The sequence below is a fragment of the Tyto alba genome, unplaced genomic scaffold, assembly GCF_018691265.1.
Source record: "Tyto alba isolate M040663 unplaced genomic scaffold, T.alba_DEE_v4.0 Super-Scaffold_8, whole genome shotgun sequence".
Taxonomy (NCBI): Eukaryota; Metazoa; Chordata; class Aves; order Strigiformes; family Tytonidae; genus Tyto; species Tyto alba.
The window spans coordinates 12,943,247-12,963,487 of NW_024881329.1; the positions used below are offsets into that span (position 1 = coordinate 12,943,247).

General features: G+C 33.6%; 1 protein-coding gene across 1 annotated transcript in view; it reads left to right on the plus strand.

The window, feature by feature from the left end:
- The window catches only part of DCDC1 (doublecortin domain containing 1), a 119,926-nt gene that overhangs the window by 70,056 nt on the left and 29,629 nt on the right, over positions 1–20,241 (plus strand).

Below are 20,241 nucleotides of genomic sequence, written 5' to 3' on the forward strand. Positions count from 1 at the left end.
TATTTCGCCTACCAGCATCTCCTCATTAATTCCTTTTTAATTCAGGCAACTTCTACCTTTTCCCTCCATTTTACAATATATTTATTTGCCACACTGGGACACTTGGAAATCTTCTAGGATATAAAGACAGCTATATTGTTGTCTATCAGCTTACATAACTGTGACATAAGCACTTCTTTTTTTTATATAGGAATTATTTTTAAAATGTGATATATCTGAGGTTGAATGTTTGTCATGCATAAGCTAGTACACCCATTTATGTCCCCAGCTATGCTGGACTTATTCTGTCATATTCACTTTTTGGTCTTTATTCAGCATTAGGTCAATATTTCTTCTGTTTAAGTGACTCAGGCTGCAGAGTGTCCATGTTCTCAAACAGGATCTCGGTATCCACGAAGTAAATAATATTGAAGGGAAAAATGTATAGCTAGACCACCCGGAAGGTTCTTTTATTCAGTGAATCTCCTGAATGCTCCTGAAGGAGGTCTCAGTTCAGAACCGAAACTGAGTCTCATTTGTCAGTACCAGGTTGATGTGACATTGCCTTCCTTTGCAGACGGATTTTTCTTAGAACACTGCTAAGGTGCAAGTCTAATCTCTATGTTTTTACTCAGAAAAACTATATACAAATCTGGGTTTTAACAAAGCTTTTAAAGACATCCTCCACTCTAGTAACTGTTACTTTTATAAGATTAATTTTCTGTATCTTATTTGAGTTCTTCAGTGATCATTTTCACCCAAGAGGTGACCTGCTTTCCCCAGTATGCAGAATCTCATTACTCTTTAATAGACAAAAGGAACTACTGTAAACGTAATTGCATCTGAAAATAAAAAACTACTCAAAATTACAATTTTCAAAACAAAATCTAACTTTCCAGTGTACTCCACCTGAATCTGTCTTTTAGCCACACAGAGGCTCAAAGGCATGAGAGACATTACTACAAAACAGTGAATTCTGAAAATCCAGAATAAGCGCAATGGTGCTCATCAAAGCCATGTTTGTTTGCACAGACTAGATCAGCTGCAAGCTGCAAATCTGTGTAATAGGTGGGATTTTATAGTGCAATCATGCCTTTGCTCTCTGAAACTGTATTGATGGGCTTCTCTTGCTGGGCTTTCGCTATTGATCTGCCTCCTAAAAAATACTGAACGTCCATCATGATGTTTTTGATTTGAAAAGGATGCTGTTTCTTCTATATTATCTTATTACTTAAGAAATGTTCAGTAGTCCAAGGAGGTGTTGTAAATGTTTTGAAGTATGGATAAAGCTTATTTCCTGTGTGAACCTGTGCTAATTCCACAGGATGGTATAATGATCGTGACTTTTTTCTCCAGTTGTATTAGGCTAAACAAAAAAGAAGTTTTGATTTCTATGTCAATGTAAATAATATGCCAAGTAATGTTTTAAAATGAAAAAAAAAAAAAAAAGTGAAATCTGTAATTTTTAACAATAGTAAAATCTAGACTACACCTATGCATGCTCTTGAAAATATCACTACATGTGAACAGCTTAACAGATATGAATGTAACTCCCCTGAGGTCCCTTGCGGAATGACAATATTGTTTGCAGAAATCTCAAGTTTTTATTATTAAATCTCAAAGGTGGGAACTGTCTTTAATTAATTGGACTGGATGGTAAGGAAGTGATCAAAAATAACATTTTAAATTCTTTTTTTTGCCCCCAGGTCTGAACTGAAATGATTCAGCAACTGTGGGTTTTACTCTTTTAAAGAAGAAATACAAAATAATACAAAGACATGCTAAAGTTCACTTATGTGCTTTGAGTTACTAAACATATTGATATTTATTCAGGAAACCTTAAAGCTAATGTGTTTTGCGTGTTATTCCTTACACTATTATGGATAAAGTGCTGAAATATATTTATTTCCTCTAATCTTCAGCCATTTCATCTTTGTACAATGAAAACAATATTTACAAATATTAGCAGTGAATGCAGCAACTTGATGAAATGTGTGAATTCTCTTATAGAAGTACATTTACAAAAGGAAGGTCCAGGGCAACCATAACGTAGAACTGTGTGGTGGTGATGGTATGGTTTTCCTGAGACAACTAGCAGCCACATCTCTTTTCCCATACATAAATGGCAGTCAGCAATAGCTAGAAACAAAAGACCCCTCTCTCACTCTCTGAATACAGTGACATTCATTCTCAGAGAAGCAGGGGCAGCTTTTTGAAAGCAGACTTCTTCAGTCCAACAATAACACACAATGAGTTATTGACTTGTTTATATATGGAGCTCTTTTCAGTAACTAACTCTGACTCCCCACAGTCTGGACAAATGATTGATTTCGTTGTTAGAAAAAGAGAAAGCTCTTGCACTAAACTCTGTAGTGCAAACTACTTTTTCCCCATTTGTTCCCCCACTGAATAGGACCTTATTAAAATGCACTTTCCAAAAAATACCTGCAGCTGGCCTTTATAAGCATGTTTTGTATATATAAATAAGTAATTTGTCCCACTCTTTTGTATGGTAACAAACCATTGGAGAATCTTGTCAACATATATATGAAGGTTGAGTGTCATAGGATTTTGGTTAAACAATATTATTTATATTGATATGCATAGAAAACATAATTTTAAAAGTACTTACAGTAGCTGTTTGCTATTTGGTTACAAATGTTAACTTTAAAAAGTCAATAGGCATGATGGTTTTTTGTTGAGAAATTCCTATTTCCTTTTGACATCATTTATTAAAGTAATATGCCATACACAAGTTATTTTGATACTCATATATGATCAACTAAACAAATATTTGAATAACAATCTTGTAACTTTTGCACATTGTTGTAGTATATCTTCTATTAAGTTTTATGTTTTGATACACTGTTTCTGTTAATTCTTCATATACATATATGCAAAACATTTTCATTTAAAGAAAGTGAGCATTCTTATGTCCTCTTTTATTGCTATGGGGTTTCTTTAATAAGTAAATAAGTATTTGTTTTTGGTTTTGTTTTTGTTTTTGTTTTTTATTTTAAATACTGACACACACTACTTAAAAACCTGCTGTATTTGTCCAACAGCTGCCCTGCAGGAACAAATTTTATATAGCAAAAAAAGGATGCAGAGTTCTATTGAGCCCTGCAATTTGTTAGTCACAAAACATCATGGGAAGTAAATTGCTCAGTAGAATGTTGCTGAAGGTGTTTCCGATGTGCTTTACTAACACATTTAGAAATGTAATGAAGAATTAATGGGGTTAATGCCACATTACTCCTGATTCTCCAGGTTCTTGCACCTGTGAAGTTGTGTTAGTCGTGGCACACAGACTATAAAATACTAGCAGATCAAATGCAAAAAGCTAGCATTTCACTGTAACATGACATAAATTCTGTAGAAAGCTACTCAAGTTAGAAGGAAATATCCCGTGTATCCATGTGAATATTCGTTGTGTTTCTTACAAGATTTAAGGAAGTGGGGATTTTCGATTTGTATAGGTTTCTATTGCTATAAAAGGAAAACTGGGAAAGTGTAAATTGTAGATTTCTAATCTGGGATATCAGCCTTTAAACTTCCTGATTTTGTTATGCTGGTTCTGTGAGTTAGTCATGTCATACCTTGCTTTTACAAATTTCTGCACTTTCCATCTTTTGTGTATGAATTTACCTCATTTTTCTTTGTTCTTAATCTTTAATTTGTTTTCCAAACAAAAATATCTTTGCTTATTAGACTTACTTCCTTTTTCTTTCTTTAATGTAGTTTTCCTAACATAATTTATCTCACTTTTGGAGTGTTAGCACAGACAGACCACAAATTTCAAGCAATCATTAATCCTGCTCAGGCAGTTCTCATTAACAAAATATATAATATTAATATAATTTATGATATTATATCAGCGATGATATTCTGATGTTCACTAAGCCTTGCTAGAACCTAGTTAGAACTACTAAAGATTTAATTTTAAAAATATTTCTAGTGGGTAAGTTGTGAGGGGAAAAAATTAAATGTCTTTGCTCTTATCCATTTTCATATGATCACCAGGGATTAGCATACTTTTGACAAAAAGCATGGATAAGAAGAGCAAAGACCTGGAAAGAGCTCTATTTTCATAGAAATCCATGGATAGAGCAGAAATTTGCTGCAGAAATGAATGCCTGTCTTGTTATCTTTAACTTCTATGTATCTTGCTCTGTGCCTTATGGGTGTAGATCAGGAGCTCATAGTAGCATCATTCTTAACTGGTTGTGAAGGATCGGGGGAGGAAAAGGAAGAGCTATTCTTCTGTGTAGCTTCTGTAGCCTTTTGTGAAGACCCAGAGATCCATAGGATTTCCCTGTGATCTCAACGTATCCATACTTACAATTGACTTGTCCCTCCCTCTGTGTGTCTGAATGTCCTGGGACAGTCCCTCAGCTGCAGTGAAGTGATGTCAGTTGAAGTTGGTGGCTTTTTACTCATTTAATTGAGTGACATGCAAACCTGGACTTACGCCTTCTCCACCAAAGCCTTTCAGAAAATCTCTGAACAGCAGCTTTGTAGAGCTTTTTAGCTTTTGTCTCCTACAGCTTCAGGTGTTAAGCAAGGAATCAAATAAGGATGATCTGGAACAGATCCTGGTCTTTGAAAGACATGTTGCCATTATCTAAGTATATTTGTTTTATTGGACAAGTTACACCCTTTTGTCTGGAGAAACAGATATGTTTTCTGTCTGAAATGTAACCAACAGTTTAAATATTTTTTTCAGTCAGTATAGTCTGATTTGACAGTGATAAGCATGATACAAGAATAAACTTAAATATATGGTTGAAAAAATAGGACATTGTATTTGCATCTCTCATTTCCATTAAACAGAAGTAAAGATGCAGTATGCAAATTTGCAAAGAATTATGCCTTAAAGCAACTCTTTTGGCTTAAACTTTTGTTTATTTTTTTTTCTTTGAAGATGTTTTACTTTGTTTTTACTTATGCATAAAAATGCAGGTCTATGTGTTCTGAAATCCTTAGCAGTGCCATAAGAATTTGTCAAACTAAAGTTCTCAGATTCTTTGCAAGTGTCCAAGCATTTTCTCATATTTAGAATCAGAATTTTAATAATTTTTTTTTTTTTGTCAAACGAAAGGCATGTCATGTATTGATAACTTCGTTAGCCCTTTGCTTGTGCCAAGAAGAAAATGTTTCTGAGATAAGGCTAACAGTAATCATCTTTTATGTTTACTTAAAAGCTTACCCATCTGCTCCCCGTTCTTCTGGTTTTGCTTTCAGATGTAATTGCTGAAGACCAGTGGGTGTACTAGTGTCAATCAAATTGCCTTGTGACAGCAAGCATATACAGACCCTTTTTTCCTTTCTAGAGATTTCATCTGCCACACTTAGATGAATAGTTTGAATGGTTTCAAACTTTGGGACAGTGTATGAAATCCTGGATTCACTGAAGTTAATAACTGATCCTCTCATACTGATCCTTTCTGACAGGTATCCAGGGGAAGGCAAAAATATTGCAGAATGCCTACTGTTCAGAAGAGCAAAATGCAGATGTGAGGCCAATCCTTACCAGTGGTAGGGTACAAGTATCATTTAAATAGGACTCCTTCAATGAGTTGGAGTCTGGGAGTTTTAAGCAACCCATACAAAAGCAATTGGCTACTGTCAAAGTAGCATGGCCATATTTTTTTTTTAACCTTGTCTCTATTGCATATAAATTAGACACTGTTTACCCGACTTTAAAATACTCACCACTGAAAAATGTATTTGGGATATATGAAGTTTTTAGGTTATTCATTCTGAAAGGTGTTTTTTTTTATAATTATATTGCAAGTCAAGCAAACCCTAATAAAGTTTAAAATATATGTCTTTTCAAGTTGATGCAGACTAAAAAACCAAATATACATAAAAATGCTTATATTAAAATCTATAAGAAAATACCATATATAAGTTTATATGAAAATGTTTCATATGGGGTTTTAATCCATGTTTATGTAGTATGTTATTTCTCATTCTTCAACTGGAGTTGCTATTAATGTTCAGAACAGAAAAATCATTAAATATTCTTTTAGTGATAGCAGAGGAATTGTATTTAAAGCCAGATGAAGTAAGTGAATTATATAAAACAATTTTTTTGACAAATAATAGAAAAAAAGACCGTAAAGTCTGTATTTGAAGGCCAGAAAGATTATTTTTAGTAACTGACTTCAAAGCTGATTTTGGTGTCCATGTAAAAATGGGACAATTTTCTACCCCTATGCTTCTTAATGACACAATAAAGCAATTGCCAAAAATAATTTCAGGATTCATATTTCTGAATCTTTAGACTTACATCTTTTTTCTGTGGAGTGCCATGATCCCCAGATTAAAAGGGTGATTACCCCAAACAGATAGAGCAAGGACTGTACTAAGCAAGAGCTAACAACTTGATATTCTTCTGTGTGTTGGCTTTAGGAACACACAAAAAAGTGTCCAGGATGACTATATATATGTGATATATATATTTTAAATGTAGTCTCTCATTGCCTTATGGTTCAGTTTTATTAATAAATTTAACCACACTTACCAGAAACAACTAAATAACTTGGAAAGTCAGTATCAATACTGACTGGCACAAAAATCCCTCAGTCCTTATTAAAGTAAATGAACTTTACAGTGAATAATGGCTGCCATGAATAATTTTTTTTTTCAGATATTCATATTCTGGAATATCTCTGCATATAAGACATTGGTTACTTTGATAACACCGTTATCTGTTAAAACTTTAAACATATTTTAAATTCTCTAGGTTAGCAAGGTTGGTGACAGATTTTCTCTTTTCCCTGTGAAGACAACTATTGCATTTTACCCCCAGTTTTTTTCTCTTTTTAATCTTCCTAACGCCATATTGAGTGGGTCTGACGTGGACTCTTTAACTTTCTTCTCTTTTCTAGCCCTTTCTGTGTAAAAATACATTGAAGATTAACTTCTAGTTCCAATGAACTCAATAGCCAAACAAAAGATGAGTAGTGTCATTAGGCTCCATGGTTGCAATCAGATATTCTTTTTTGTTGACATCTAACATTGATAAAAAAGGAGTAAAAGTAACTAGTTCACAGTTCTGTGTAAGAAGCAGTGCATAGCTGTCTATTCTGACCCCAAACAGAATTTTGGCAAGTGTAATTTCATTCCTCTTCCCTCAATGTGCCAGAATAGAACTAAATTTCATCAACCCTATTATTTGCACAGATGATTTCTCCCTCATGGCCAACTTCAGTACCTTTACTTACACGATGAAAACGTATAGTAAAGATTATGTCCTCTCTCCTTATCGCTGTCAAACTACTTTCTGCTGATGTGTTTGGAAGAATGGAAAAGCCCCCATGGTTTGGGTGTTCCTTCTCAAAGTATGGGTGGAAAGCTTGAAATGAGGTAAAAATTCAATATATTCCAATATATTCTATGTGATAACTGTAAATATGTTTAATGTCATGTGTGACTCCAGCACTGTATTTGACCTCATGTAGAGGATAGATTCATCCTTCCTCTAGAGTAAACCTCTCTGACTGCTGTGAGTATGAAAAATTGACCTCATATACTCAATAGAGGTTTTGTTATATGTCTTACTTTTTATAAATTCTGAAACTTTCTCAAGAAACTAGGGATGTTCTTCATATTTTATTTCCTACATTTTAAAATACATGATTTCTTTTGCTAGTAAAACAATTTTTAAGAGATTTTTCACCCTACCAAAATATTTAGTATTCATTTAAGAATGTAACTAACTCCTTTGCTTTTGTTAGAACTGTGTTGCTGCTCTAATAAAAAATGGTAAACTCTGCTCTATTCTTTTAAGGAAAAAGTGTAGTTTACAATGTCAAGATTTAGTAAGCTAATCATAAGATTATGCAGGAAATATTATTATGAAAAGCTATTAAATCAAGCATTTTTCTTACAATAGTTCATGCTGTGAAGTTGACAGCATATTTTATAACAGAAATATTAATACAAAACTGATGCAGATAAAAGTGAAGAATGATTTCCATGTAGGTTTCCAGATTAAAAAAAAAATATTCCTTCAGATATATTAATACATGCATCTTATTAAAATGCTACCAGTAAATATATATTAACATTACTTTTCTTGGAATAATTAAAAATATTTTTAGAATTATGTCAATGATATTTCATTTTCCTACCAACAACTTGTATTTGACATTAACTTGTTTTCAGTAGCATTACTTTTCCTTGTTATCTATTAATTTCTAACAACTCAGATTTTTCTTAATTAACCAGACTTACTAAACAACATATACATGTAGACCTCAATCTTGAGCTCCTTACTTTGGCAGAAATCCTAAACTATCTGCCTGAGGTTGGGATGAATAGCTTTTACAGTTCCATGTGCTTGGTGATTTTATCTCTGTCTCCTGAAAGGCATGTACCAAATAAAAAGCTTTTAATGACCCATCACCTATTATCAGAAATATGGAGATAGAAAACAAATACTATTTATTATTACCACAACAAAAATACTGCCCAGAACCATCCTTGAAATGTTTAGAAGGCCATGAAAATAAAAAGGAACTACACAATTTTTGTAGAGAGAGAGAAATATGTGTTAAGTGGGCAATATATTAAACATCTTTTTTGTTCTAGGTGCTTAAGATCTTCCAGTACATGTTATTCTGTTAATTTACAAACACTGTATTTTCTATTTAGAGCTTCCAAGTTACTACCCCGCATATACAAATCCACTTGATTTATTTTAATCTTTGCCAATCACAGGCAATAGCCATTCAGGTTTTACACTAATCTTCAGCAGGGTATTTTAACTCCTCCTAAAGACTTCTGACACACTGAAAAGTATGGGAGTGGTGCCAGGTACTGCACCACCCAGTCCCCAAGTCCCTCACACAGGGAAGGTCACACTTCTGTTTGACTGGGTCTGAGTCTGAACGGCAGAACTCACCATTACACCTGTGAGCAGCTTTACCTGGTGAATGATGACGAGGCAACTAGGAGGAAGTGAGAAGCTACAGCACTTGGCACAGCGTGCAGGGTGGTTGCTGGGTGGAATGTAGTCACCGCTCTCTGGTTCTCTTCGATGGAATTATAACATCCATTGCTCAGAGAATGTAGACCCAACTCAATTAATTGTCAATATTCCATATGTCCTTTGATGAGAATATTAATTTTAATATCACTTGACATTAGCATGAATACCGCTTTAATAGTACTTCCATGTTAAATCATCCAACTTTAAATATTCCTTATTTTTGTAATTTGTCTAACTAAACAATTTCTTCTAAGTGTAATTCAAATAAAATATACTGTATCGCATTAGTGGGCATACTAATTATCTATAGTATTATGCAAAATAATGATGAAATTTTGATATAATTAGTCAATCAAAGTTTAGATTTTTATTCACTAACTTAATTATACATTCAAGGTAGAAAAGAATGACCAACTGTTTAACATGATGGTATTGCTGGGATACATGCTATTTTTCATAATATTTAAAAGGTGCTGAATCTGAACATTTGCACCCATAGTAAATCACTAATTGTGGCACCATCACAGCCTTATTCTTGTGTTTTTTTCTCTTTTCTGATTACCTATTGAATAGTCCTGTTTCTATTTTACAATTAAAGCCATAAAGGTCTGTGAAATTTCCATTTCTTTCCTTCCTTAATAGTCATCCTCTGAGATTCTAGAAGGTGAGTGCTGTCAAAGTCATGTTTGGAAAGCATTTGGACATATGAAGATGTAGAGAGGTAGATAATGTGATTTTCAAAATTTGGGCAGTATTTCCTCTCTATTGGGAATGAAAATGTTGGAAACTTTGATTGAGAAGTCATTAGTTTGCAGAATTACTTCACTCATTGCTTGTTAAGAAAAGACTTCCTCGTGATCCCTGATACCATTTGTTTTGCCTGGTTTAGAAAATAATTACAGACACTGAGCTCAGATCCTAGTATAAATCAATACTGAAGTTGTTGAAGCTTGGCTGATCTATACCAGCTGAGGATTTGTTTCACTAAATGTGAACTCTTATTGCTATTCTTACAATTGTGTATCTCCTGCCCCTTGTTCAGATTTCAATTGACTGGTTCAGTGCAAAGTGGCTTATATCACTCTCTGATAACATGAGTGGACACTGAGTAATACAGCATTTAAACTGACAGCTGACTTTACAGTGCCAAGCTAGACAGGGGAGGCATGAAGAGATACTGATAATAGATGGACTTTATGTATAGATATAATGAAACTAAGGGATACTCTTATTTGTTGTGGATTTGCAGTAACACCAGTAGGCTTTAGCTTATAAAATACCTTACAGAGTTGTCTTGATACCTCTGTACAGTATAATCATAAGCAGTTCATTAGACTCTAAGATAGAGACATTATATTATAAATATTTACCAGTCCAGGTACAAATGATGCAGTCATCCCTCACCTTGGTGGACGGAGATTATGGAAGAGGAAAATAGTTTTCGTATAACAAGAAAAACATGCTTCTCTCATAAGGTAGAATTTTGTAAGGCTGTGACATACAGGAGACCTCCACTTCTCTCTCATGAGTACCACTGCCCTGTTATATGCTAGCCAAGGAGATGACCCTCCTCTGTTTTTAATGAGAAATGTAGTTTATTCTTGGCGTGTGGGGTTTTGCTTTTTGGTTTGTTTGGTTGGTTGGTTGGTTGTTTTTTTTGCTACGTTGCATTCATTTACCATTCCCTCACTCAACTCCTGTACAAGTGTCACTTCCATGATGAGTTTTCCTGGAGAATGAGGAGTAAAATGTGTAGGCTCTCTGTAGCACAATGAAAGCATGCATTTTTTTCAACTTATGCGTACGTAAGCCTTCTTTTGTGAATAAGACTCATAGGGTCAGATAATGTTTAAAGGGAAAGGCTTTATGTCTCTCAGGCCTGCATGTTTCCACATGGATGCTTCTACACACACACAGATTGAATTATGAACAGACCTATTAATGCTGGGATCACAAAAGGTCAAGTTTTGTCTTCTTTTACCTCTATTCAGAATTGCTTTTGAAAGGGGGGAAAAAAGGGATTTGCAGAAAAAAAGATTCATGATGAAGAATTTTACAGGTCTTTTTTTCTGTCCTTTAGCAACATCTGGGAGTTGGAAAAAAAATCTTATTATGTAAAATAGTCCAGGGGTATTGTATTACTAGATTTTAATATATCTCACTTGGGTCACTTGTAGGATTACCTTATGGAATGACCTCCTACCTAAGGAACAAAAACACTAAAAAGGAACTTGAGTAAAATTTTCCTGCTACTATAGTGGATATATTTAACTGAAGAAAAATCACAAAAATATTTCTTGAAAAAATTGCAGATTTTAATTTTTTTTATAATAATAGAAGCCTAGACCCTAAAATATCTTCTCTTACATTGAAGTTGAAATAATTTTTTATGACCTTTTGACTATTAATTTGAAAAGTTATATCAAATTTGTACATTACAGAGGATGTTAAAAAGTTCTCTGCCAGATCTCACCATAAGTGTTATTTATATTAATTTCACAAATATCTTTCCAAGAGGAAATCCAAGTAGTATTATTGAAGAGTTTCTTCCCCTGTATTTTCATGTTCTATATCCAGCAATGAAGAGTCATGAAACCATTCTAATGCCTAAAAGTATTTTCTTCTATATTTTCTGCAGAAAACATGGTTGAGAAACAGAGAACGGAGACTGAAGTAGTAATACATGCTTTTGAGATGGCGAAAGGTTAACATTATACCCTAAATCTCTGCATTACATCTGGCATCTTTTTTACATATATGTTTACTTGTGTGTATGAAGGAGTGCAAATACTTGCAAGTATCAATCTCTGAAGTACATCACTGCTCACTTTTTTAATGCTAAAAATATACTACTATGCCTTTATGTTTTATTTATATTTGCAAAAATGATACAAAATATCCTGAAGTAGAAAAATGCAGAAGTGATACAGAATTTTCAAGTGTGATTAAATCTGGTCATTAGTCATAGAAGTTCAGGGAGACCTAAGAAAGTTAAGGAAATGGGAATTATTAACAAATTTAATGCATTAATAATAAATGTGATACACATTGGAAGGATCATTGGCATTATTTATACAAATATAAAATTTCTGATTCAACAATTGACTGTTACTGCTCAGTAAAAACATCCAGGAATCCATATAGGCTGGATTAAATGACAGTAATGAAAGGAAATAAACTCTGACACTGTATAAAATTAGGAAACAAGATTATAGCAAAATATTGTAATGTTGTTATATAAATACCACCATCCAAAATTTTGTTGTTTTGTTTTGTTTTGTTTTTTTATTTATTTTTCACAGGGATAGGAAAGAAAATATTAGTAAAAATGGCTTAAAGCTGTGTCTTCAAAAAGAGTACAAATATTTTGTTAAAGTAGAAATGAAAAAAATATAACAAAACTAGGATGAGAATAAAACTGAACATAATAAAACCCCCAGTAAATTATAACTTGCATAAAATAGATGTACCAGAAGAGATTAAACAAAAATAAGCCTCATTACATTTTTTTCCAAGTACTTAATGAAATCCCAGAACTCAATTTTGCAAGATATCATTGGGTCCTGTACCTTTGTTGTTTGACAATAAGTTAAAATAAACTGATAATTGTTGTACTACTCCAGAAAATCTATGTTTGCATACTATGGGGTAGAAACATATCGTATATTACCAATTTATTAGGGCAGATACTTCTGTAAAGGGTATCTTGCACCTCTTTCTGTAGCAAGGGTCAATGTCAGAGACTCAGCTGGACTGGGCTGGACTGAGGAGTATGTGGCAGTATTCATATTCTTTTTTGATATGAAGGAGTCTGTAGGTCTTGTATTTTCATAATTGATATCTTTTATCAATAATGGAATAGAATAAGAGATATAATAATCTAGTAATAAAGAAGAAGAATCTGTGTTTGAGCTGTTGGAAAACTTTTTCCCTTCAATATACGTTACAATGCCCTTCAAACAAAAGATAGAATAAATAAAACTGAAAAATCTCATATAGTTCAGGAATTCACGGCTGCCTTGATAGTGTGCATAAGTGTTTCTGTTTGTACATACATACCATGTGGTAAAATAGAATAAGAAAATCATGTGATTGCCCGTGCAATACAAAGCTATAACTCTTTAATTACCATGCACAACCTGCCCTGGTTATTTCTTCTAAGCCATTAAAACTAATGGTATGTAATTTTCTTTAAATTAGATGCACACTTACATATGAAAAATGAAGTTGGGAACACAAACGGAAACAGCTGGAGGTGTCAGCTCACACATACTATGGCCCATGTATTTTATTTATGTTTGTACATATAAAGCTTACATTTTCAAGTAAGATACGAAGTTTTATGTTTCCATACTGAAAAATAACTCCATAATTGTAGTCCTATGCTTAAATTAGGTAATTGCTGTATGACTGGTGAGACACTGCAGTTCTGAAACCTGAAATTTCTGAAACCAAAATGGTTGAGAGAATTTGGACTGGCTTTTTAGAAGTATCCCACTTTTGAGTATCCTGCTGATGTTAGCCCTTTCTGAAGGCTAATTCATTAGCATTTCTTTACAAAATTTAACCTTATGATGGTGATGATTACATAGTTTACATGACCAGATATTTTTAACAGCACCAAGAATGTAAATTCTAAACTGTAACTAAAAATCTTACTGTTTGTCAAATATAAACATTTCACCACTGGAAAGGCTACCTTTATTTTTTTCAGAGGACATGTAAGAGTAATCTTGATTTTTGAATGCATGGCAGGGATTATTTTTACTTTATTTAAACCTCTTCTATATTTCCTTGATTTGAGACATTCTCTGGTCTTTCCCAAATTCATGAAGAATATATATATATGATCCTTACAATGGTGAAAATATGTCATAAAAGATGTGCAAGCATATTGAAAATATTTTAATGAAAGCTGGAAGAGTGTGTGCCAAATATAGTCAAAGAAACATGTATAGTTTTTACATACAACTTCTTTGGGAGTTAAAGAATTATGTAGTCCTTTTCTATTCTAATGTATACTATTTGTTTGTGAAGACAGAGTTTGTAAATTACAAATTATGGAAATAATGAATGTGGTTTTTTCTAGTTATTAAAGATCATTATAAGTGTATAATTGCTGGTGGTCTATGTGGCTGTGTATAAAATGCAAAATAAAGGGAGAGGTAAATTGTGTTTATTCCTTGCATTTGCCACTCATGTATGTGGTTTTGCATACAGTTATGCCTCTTTTTCTCTAGAGGCATAAAAACAATTTTCTTATACATCTGTATTAGAAATAGATTGATATGTAGAAGTTACACATACGTATTATATGTCCTATCCTTTCTGTAGGTTTATAAGGAAAATCTGATAGGTGGGACATCAACATTAGCTCATTAGTAGCTAATTAGTAGTTAATGTAATTTAACCATGCAGGTGAGGAAGTTGATTGATGAATTACAAGTAGCTGACCAAAGCTAGAGAGGTCATCTCTAAACTTGCTCTGCTATTATAGTCTAACCAAGCACAGGAGTGTCTTTTGTATCTCTATGTATATATAGAGAGAACAGAGCTTCCTACAAGCTGAAGTTCATGGTAGGATTTGTGCCTGAGGTGTGGTATGTTTCAAAGGTTTTTATGGTCTAATAACTTGATTAAAAAAAAAAAAATCATCTCAGCTTCTGATTGGTAACATCATCTATGCCTTTAAATTTTGCTATGTATTTGTTCAAAATTAGAGTGTGTCTCTTGTCATTTGGAGGAGGGACTTAAAGCTGGTTTGTAGTCATCTTTAACTTAAAACAAAGTTGTTAAAATATGTAGAAATTGTAATTTAATTTCACTAATTAGTTTTAAAAGTCAGTAAGCAAAACATATATATATATATATATATATATATATATATATATATATACACACCTAAACTCCTTTTTAGAAAGTTAAATTCCATGAAACAAAACAACATTTCCTAGTAGATTTTCCTTCAGTATTAAAAACCATCAAGAGAACTCCTTGGAGATCTATGGTATTCGTGAGAATAGATGTTAAGGCATCTGAGAACACACTTTAATCTATAAACCTAAACTATGTTCAACCTTGCTTTAACAGACAAATATCGTAAGAAATTCTGATCTTTGATCAGTAGTATACCCACTTTAGATGTGTCTATATACATCCACTTTGGCTAGTGGATAGCCATGGGAGAATTAAAATAGCTCAAGATGACTTTAACACAGCAAGGTTTGCAGTAGACTAGAGCTTACAGATGTTGCAAGTTAAATATCTTGTTATTTTGTTTGCCTTAGTTCTCCCTGTGCTTCTGAAGTGATTGAGCATGGTACCTACACATCAGTGCAGACTGGGAATTAGACCTATGCTTTCCTATTTGGATATTTGTTGCAACTAAGCAAAATGCATAATCACATTTTTTTCTTGAGAGATATTCAGAATGAACTGCTGGCTGAAGCTAAAACACTTGCCTATCAGTATGAATGTATGTAGTTAACTTTTATGTTTTCCTGAATTAATCAGGAAGAAAGTAAGTTTTGACTTTGCATTGCTCAGGTTTATGCTAGGTAAACTCTTCTGATCTTCTGTTCCAAATGTCCTGTGATCTAACCCGGCCGGAATCAGGGGCACCTGCTGCCTTAGGAGCCATGGTACTTCTGAATGTGTATTGTAGGTGGGGCTCTAGGCGCTCCTAGAAACTAAATGCTAAGTCTGATCTTGTGTTTTGTTGAGGTTTTTTAATACCACTATTAGAAATTCTGGAACTTCGGAGGCAGCTTTAGGTATTGTCCAATAAGTTATATGGGTTTGAGAGTTACATAAATGTTTTTTCCAATGTCAAGTACATCAATAATTCACTGAAAATAATTTATTCTTAATACATTAAGATCAGTACTTTCTTGTTAGCATATATTGGAAGCTTAGATATCTATTACAAGTATAATTGCCATCTTGTATATCTCACCTTTTTTTTAAAAAAAAAAAAGCCTTCAGGTCTTTTAAAAATTTGGGATGACTGCTGTATTTCGGGTACCACTGTTACACCTGGACCAAGTGTAGAGTGAAAATTGTTATGAAACTTTAAAACTTTTTGTCAAAACCTTTTTGCCTTTTTTTTTTTTTTTTTTGTCACGAGGAATACTTGTAGTTTTAATCACAAAACTGCAAAAGGAGAGTAACTGTCAACAGGTAACTCCATCAGGCAGAAACCTCTTCACTTTTTTGTTTCTGTGAACCATTTTAGTCTTCATAAGATTTGATGGTAGGTTTTTTTTATTGATCATTTTAAGCAACATTTCTTATTTTAGGATTATACTCTCTTGACGTACTCATGATAGATACATTGTATTATGCTTAGATATATTTTTATGTTGTACATAAGAAGCCCAGATGGAATCAAATATATTCCACACAAACATCAGCACTACACTTGCTAACTTATTCATAGATCACAATAGAACTCTGCTATTGACGTTAGTATGAGCAGGAATAGGGCTTGAATAGCTTTTGTTTGAAACATCATGTATATGCTTGAGTTCAATCAAAACTATACTTCAAATGTATTCCAACAGACTTGTATGTTGTAACAATCAGTCTCAACATGTACTTTCTCACCAGTTTTTTTCTGATGAGAATTATTTTTCTTTTCATAGAAATTAAAAACACTTCCTTACACATCTCAAAAGTATTATTCATGTGGTTAACAGCACATAGGGTCAACTGTTTAATTAAAAACAAAAGGAGGTGGGGAATGAAATGTGGTTGCACAGAGGTGAGTTGCTGGGATGCTTATTTATTGAGTTTGGAGGAATTTTGACCTCTGTTTTGTGGTTGCTTTTTATTTCACTGATCTCTGGTTCATGATTATTTTTTATTACACTGCAAAATAGATGAAAGGTTAAAAGTTTGTTTCTTTGCATTTTCCCCATCCTCTCCTCTAGTACCCAGTAAATACTTGTCTAACCACTTCCATAATGCTGACACTTCTGATTATCAATCTTAAATTGCCATTGAATAAAACATATATATGTAGACTGACTCTTAATTAAATCATATATGACCGAACCATACTGTAGGTATGTAAAGAAGCATATTCCATAGTTTAAAGAAAAAACAACACCTGAGGTGATGGAAGAGAACAACACACAATACATTCTTGTCATAAATGCTGTGCAGCAGAATCTGCTTTAATCCTTATGTTCTTGCACTCCCAGGTTATATTATTGTTAAGTGCCAGCATTCTGTGGAATGCTAATATACTATGTCATATAGGTCCTGGTTTATAGACTAGAGTTGTTTGGCTATGATTTGCATACAGAGTGTTTTCTTTTGTATGATATTAGAGGATAATTATAGCTGAATACATACAGAAATGCTAAAAATGACACATTTCAGTGTATTCTGCTGGCTTATATGAATTCCAAACACCCAGGTGTCACCTGACAGTAAGGTACCAAACTTTTTTTAGCTGTTTATGTAACAAGTTTTACATTGGTTATCTGTCATTTTTCATCAAGAGGTGGCATTATTTCATTGATGAAATTATGCACTGACTAAACATTTGGAATAGTGTTTCCCATGAATGACCTGATTCTCTTCATAGATTACAGGTGAGAATTTCAAGTTGGAGCATTTAGCTAAAAGAATCTAGACTTTCAGTTAAAAGCAGAGTTCAGTTTTTCTAATTTATTTTTTTATTACTTGGATCTAACACAGATATGCACAAGTAAATGTGTGTGTGGCATGTACTTATGTAAAACAACAAAGAAGAAATTATCTGCATACCACTTTCATACTTTCCAGTTCTTAAATACTTGGGAAGTTTGTAAACTGCTTTTTAGGCTTGAATTTTCACTTTATTATTTAGAGATAAAACTTATGGGTGGTCTATATATCTATTTTGAGTTGTATTGTATCAAGTATGGAAACTTTCTGTTGCACCAGTCCTAGGTAAATTCAATGTGCTTGCAGCACTGAGAATTGAATAAAGAAAGGTCCATGAGAACTGGAAGCCATAGATGGCAGCTTCCATACTGGTTCATAACAACTAGGTGAACTGGTTTACTTGAGCTGACTGAAGTTAATATTTCTTTTTTAATATACCTAAACCATGAATTCTAAGAGTTTGGTTTTAGTTGTGGTTTACACAGAAATCTTTTTCAGTGAACTATCCCAGTCTAGCCTTTAAACAAGTTTTACTTGAAACCAATTTGTTCTGTAACAATGGGATTAAAAATGTAATTATGCTCAGGACTGGTGATATTTTAAAGACTGCATTAAGTATCTAAACTTTCTTCTGAATCAAAAAAGACAATGAAAATATCTGAATTTTTGTTGGTTTTGTATCATGTGGTTATTTCTAATTTCCCTATTGGATTAATATATAAAATAGTCTTATTTTTTTTTCTGAATAGATTAAGATCTGTATAGCAGTGAATGGATTCACTTTTATCTAATTTTTGTTCTTCCTGGATGCTGTAATATGAAGGTAAAAGATGAAGAATGGAAAGTTAAACCATTGAGAATGAACAAATACTTGTTTTTCCATCTCTTTAAAGAATAATCTTATTAACTAAAATGATAAAGGTTGTAGAGCTTTCAAGGTGGATCATTGTAGCAATGACCTAGTCATATTTGACTCAAGTGGTTTGCTCCAAGCTCTCCAGAAGTCCTTTGCATCTAGTTTTTAAGAGCTGATCCTTGCATTTGTTATGCAAAGGGCAGTAAACCACAAGTTGCTCTTTCTTTCAGTCCCTCCATCTTTTGAGCTATTAATTACATTTCTCTGTTTCTCTGCACCTGGGTGAAGAGTTGTTCTGGCTATAATATAGGAAACAGGTACTGCTAGTGTCTTTTGGTGTAATGTGACTCTGAGACTTGGCAGAACTTTTAACAGTTGGTTTATTGGTGCTGGAAGGACCTAGTGTGGGTCCTCTGTGTTGTCCAGTACCATCACCTCTGGCTTCAGGTTTGTCAGCTGGCATGAACATCCTGCTGTGCTTCAGAAATCCATTGTTCCACCATACCATAGCATCTCAAGGCATAGTAGTAGTAATACTCAAGGGCAATATCACTAGCGTGTTCTTCAGAAAAGCCAATGACCATGCACTCAGCCTTCTGGAAAGGAGAGATTTCTCTAAAAGTATGACCTTCTTTCTTTTTTTAATGTCACCTCTGTGACTACATTCATCATTAATTCCACTACCTGCTTTACTTATTTTTACATGTATCGCTCTCTTTATCCTATTGTAGAAAACTGTAGCTATGTGTTCTCTTCATTGCTTAGAATAAATAAAGAGATGTCTTTCAATTAACATTCAATTTATAGGAGCAATGATTTCACTTAAAATTTTTTTTATCAGTAGATCATTAAGTACAAATTGTTGTTACTTCCTCTGTTAAGACCTGTTTGCTGTGATCCAAGCCTGTGAGTTGTATTTTCATTGTCCTTTATTCCTATAAAGGTTAAAGGATTGGATCAAAGGGAAGTTCTTTCAGCTCTGCCAGACATTAAGAACTTCTGTCCTCATTGCTTAGGTGTTTTGACAGGATTTCCTCCTTCACTTCAGACTCTGTTCCTATCAAGCATGTTGTCATACTGGCCACCTGCCACTTTCCACCATTCACAGGTTGCAAAGGACAGGGTGAAAGACCCTTTCTATTGAAACCAAATTTGCTGTGAGGAGAATTTATTCTCAGTATCAGTAGAGAGGTCTGTCCTTCATATTTTCTCCTTAGAAGGTGTCTGGGCCAGGTGGTATGGGCAATATCTTCCCTCTGGAGATGTTCCTTTGGGTCAATTGGTCTCAGGTGCAGAAAATCCTGGATAAAGAATAGTTTTAAGACTGAACACCCTTGGACTTCTTAAGCCAGAGCCTTTTCAAGCTGTATGAGACATTTTAGACTGAGACATGTTTATAGCTATCCTTTGTGAAGTGATGTAAAATAAAATCACCCTTGCTGTCCTTGAAGGGTATAGACAACTGAAATGTTGTATTTTCCATTTTGGTACCTTTTTGGAAATAAAAAAAAGGCTCAAAGAAAGTGAGCATTGCAGTTACAAAAGTCAGTGCTGCACACAGTGGTAATCCTTACTTACAGAGCATCTAAACAGGGGTCAGCATTTAGATGCTGATATATGAAGCACAGTGCTCGTATAAAGTGCTGAATTTTGTGTTGGTGTTGCATTGCTTCAGTCATTATGCTGAAAACACCGTTATGAAATTTCTTTGTATAAAAAATAAATAGTTGTTCTGAGCCTAAAATATGAA